General features: G+C 34.9%; 1 long non-coding RNA gene across 1 annotated transcript; it reads right to left on the bottom strand.

Annotated features, from left to right (window-relative positions):
* Positions 1–558: 558 nt before the first annotated feature.
* Positions 559–4,221, bottom strand: LOC127848747 (uncharacterized). The gene is made up of 4 exons (XR_008034685.1): positions 4,054–4,221; positions 1,775–1,904; positions 968–1,088; positions 559–625 (listed from the first exon to the last, which is right to left on the bottom strand). It is a non-coding gene; the product is annotated as an uncharacterized LOC127848747 (long non-coding RNA).
* Between the last annotated feature and the right edge of the window lie 226 nt (positions 4,222–4,447).

Genomic DNA, 4,447 nt, shown 5'->3' with positions numbered 1-4,447 from the left:
CGAAGTATTAACAATATAATAATTTCTGATGTGTAAACATGAAATTCGGATGTCGATGTCATGGCAATAGCATAAACGAAACATAGCGATTTCCAGCGATAGTTTAAGGGTGAGATATCGAACGGCGACAATTGATGGAGTCCTTTTTGCCAAGGGTGTTCGCCCTTGACAGAGGACATCGCGTGTTTGACTCGTGATTTGTCTGCATTTTTCGATGTTTCTTCTTTACCAAGTATAGAAAGCTATATGTAATCGTTAACAATTGTCAACGCGTGGCTGCGAGATTATCAGTGCCACTCTTTAGAAAATACCATAGTAAATTCTTGTTTAGATGACGTTCAGTTAAATGTCCGGTATAATTATTTAACATGATCATATGAAATGCTTATTAAGTAGTATGTCAGTTCAAAATTTTGTTAAACGTATCAGTGTTTGTAGCAGTTATATTCTCTTTTGTTTTATCGTTTCTTTTTTATATTGTCATAAAGCATATTATTTTTTGAAGTTGTTATTCTTGTTATGTATGGTTCATTACTCGTATATTACAACAAGGAAACAAATTATTATTAATTTTATTCCAGTGAGATTTGGAATAAGCAATCGGACTGCAAGGTATACACTCCGTCTGAAAAGAAAAATAGCCATTGCTTTGAATATTGATTTACGCTTGCAACAAACTACACATTTATTAAATAAAACAAAACAGCGTGAGAAACATGTAAAATATAAAATGTATTGTTTAACTATAAAAACAATTAAATCCTAGACATTATTAAATCATTGACAACAAATGCCAATTGATACAGAAGCTTTAATTTATTTTTCCGATGAGTTTTTCGGATATGACTCATAATTATATTTCAAATTATCAACACATGTCAACTGTATTCATGAAAAATAGTGTTATGAAGATTCGTTTGAAATGTATGCACATTAGCGATTGTGTTGAATTCCGTTTACGACATACCGTTATATTCTAGCGCAGTGACAAACCCCATCTATGCAGTGCCAGTGCAGCCCGTGGTCGGTACAGTTTGAGTTGTGGATAGCTGCGCACGTGGCTGTCTGTCCGTCCGCGCACGGCTTTCCTGTAAAGCAGTTCATGGCAAACAGAACCTTTAAATTGATCTTTCTATCAGACTTTTAGTTGTTGGAGTATCAAAAAGCAATTGCCATTTCGTAATATTTTCGTTATACGTATCACAATCCTTATTTGTAATACCATACATGTATGTTTGTGTATATGACATGCTGACTGCCTTAATTTCTTTTTATATTTATATATATGTATGGTTATATTGTTATACTACGGCTGCATATGTCTTAAGGTATATTTTATTGCACGTTACTTCAGCGGAACGTGCAACGTGGCAGCTAGGTACTTTAATATTGTGTCAATGTATATGTATGTATATATTGTTATACTAGGGCTGTATATGTCTTAAAATTATTGTTTTTTTTTGTTTCTTATAGTTTCGTTTTTGCTGTTGTGTTTACAAAAGTATACATCAATTAAAATCTGTGAACAATTTAGGAACTTAGATAGTTGTCTTCTATGTGTAAGTGTCGTATCGTGATGAACTCCATGCGTAACATTCCTTGTTTCCACGAGATAACAAAGCGTTCACACTTCTGTTCGGATCACTGCACGAATTCAACGTCGGTGTCTGTATCATAGCAGCACTCCTTTTTGTGTCAAGCGACATTACTCGTATATCTGTCAGTGCAGCCTAGGCCCCCCCCTCTCGTCAAATGAGGTATATCTCACATTTACCGGTAAATGTATTGTGTGAGCAGACGCAGTAACCCCTCACACAGTGGATGAACCAACCATCTTGGATCTTACACAGTGGTCTCCCGACAGTCCGATACTTGACCACAGTTCTCCTGGCCGTACGAACACGCTATATGGAATAGTAATCATACATTAGCGACTCATACCGTGCCTGCATGAGGCTATGCAATATTGATACACAAAGGGCTACGCATGGTCTAAAATGCCCATTTTGACAATGGGATCTTAAATACCACATCGTCATAATTTGTATAAACCGATATTGTGCTTTACTTTACTCTTTTTGAAAAAACAACAACACCACAAATGTACCAAGCTTTAAATGTTTCCCTTCCTGTTTGCCATAATGCTTAAACGCTGAATATATTTTTCCGATAAATATAGATTAAACATGCATTTATATGCAAATAATTAAATAATGCCATGTCACAAGTTTAACTTACTCGACTCTACTTCTTTTTTAAAGCTGCATCAGGAATGTTTATTTTATCGGCCTTTTTAAGTATTTGCAAATTAGTGATAACATATTCTATGTATCTCCAAGAGGAATGTCAATAAATGTAACCGTGTTAGCCATCGTTATTTAACCAAGCTTACATTATGTTGAAGATGTTATCGAAGGTGCGTTCATTTTTCCTTTTGAAATACTACGTTATTTTAAAGATACTATGTATGTTAAGAAGTTTATCATTCAGTGTCATTACAGATGGAAGCACGTGAATTTAAATATTTTAGTTATAATCTGGAGAGGGGATAATGCATCATACCAAATGCCCCCCCCCCCTGGTCCACTGGAATTTGAACGGGTTTACTCATGAACCATGGTCACACGGCTATCTCAACGGCTGCAATTGGTGTTACATTACGTAAGCAATTGATGTGTTGTAAGTCAGTTTTACATGCTACGATATATAACCATTTCAAATGAATTCAATCGTTTTGCATAACGTTTGTTACTTTTTTAAACGTATAAATAATTATTCAGTAACAAAACGGACATTGATGCTATTTTAAATGACATATTATTAATTCGCATCTCTTGATAAATGTACTTGTTTCAATTTTGTAGGACAATACGTCAGAAAATAAAAAATCGTCAATTTTTTAACACGGCTTTTTCTTAATTAAAAACTTGTAACAATCGTATTCATTCAATTAGTTAAATTTGAAATTGATGTTGGTAATCCATATCAATTAATAAATAAATTTATAAAACTAGTTTGCATGTACATGTATAATGTCAAACATAAACATGAACATCAATGACAATAATGGATGCTCCGCGACGATGCGTATTATCAATGTATGGCTTAATTGCGTGAATACTAATTATAATTCAGTGAGGAAATTGACTCAATGAAAGCTCACTGAAGCGGATCGACATTACAATATACGTGTGTCGATCAGGTAGCCTGTTAGTAGGGATACGGTGTATCAATTTTCTTCGAATTTTGATCACTATTTTCTGTGATCCGACACCGAAACTTTTAATTCATTTTGAAAATGCTGTACACTAAGGGCAATAACTGCATTTACTATTACAAACTTCTAATTATTCGATCAAACGCGGCAAGGAATTTTTATCGTTAGGAAAATGACTCCTTGAAAAAATCAATGGAGCGGAACGATCTGACGGTATGCACATGTCCACCACAAAAGATAAGTGTGCAGGAAATCAACATTAAATTCATGTTGTTAGTTCCTGAGATCTCGCGAGGACAATTACATATTCATAATACCACTGCAATAGCTCCCTGAACAATTAAAGAGCCGGAACGACCTAACATCGATGCGCATGTTCACTGTATAAGGCTAACTTAACTAGAGAAATAGTTAATTGAAAATAACACCAAATCAAAGTGCAACCACTCGCTAAAATACTTGACCTGAACACAATTACAACGTTGCATAATAGGTTGCTTCAAATTAGGAATGTAAGTGTCTGAAATCTCACATGACAACTACAATTTTGACGGACGTAAAGACGGAAGTACGGGCACTCAAGGACGGAAAACTAAAATTCATTCAAGTCCCTCAAAAACACAGTTTAATCAAACGTAGAACTTGAACGGACGGACAAAGTGACGATAATTTACCATCCTTTACCCATTCCGTGGAGCATAAAATGTAAGAGAAATATCCAAAGTTATAAATGTTCTTCCACATAGAAATAAAAACTAATCTTAAGAATGATATTATCAAAACAGAAAAACACCATTAATTCATCCCAGTACAAAATAAATAGCAGAGTATCATACCGACAGCACAAACCGCTACGAACAAGACGACTGCCTTCATTTTTAAGTCCAGACAATTAACAGAACAGCTGTGCAATCTCCAGTTAAATTCGACAAGATTATCAACAGTATAGCAACGACCTCCCCATTTAAGGACTATGCTATTGGCCTTTCGCCTTATCAGTCGCACGAAAACTATGAGGTTAAAAAGTGGAGGCATTTGATTAGTGTAATGTCAAGAAATGACCCGTGAACACTGAACTAAAATGTCACATACTTTCTAATTCAATAATGACAATTGTGATAACGCTGCAATGCGCTTAGGTGTGTGTATTTCGAAGTTTATGAGGCCCTTGTATGCAATGGTTGCATTATTTTATGACCCAGATTCTTAACTCTAACCTAATATCTATTT

Source organism: Dreissena polymorpha, chromosome 10 (genome assembly GCF_020536995.1).
Source record: "Dreissena polymorpha isolate Duluth1 chromosome 10, UMN_Dpol_1.0, whole genome shotgun sequence".
NCBI lineage: Eukaryota > Metazoa > Mollusca > Bivalvia > Myida > Dreissenidae > Dreissena > Dreissena polymorpha.
This window is presented reverse-complemented; position numbering and strand designations above follow the sequence as displayed.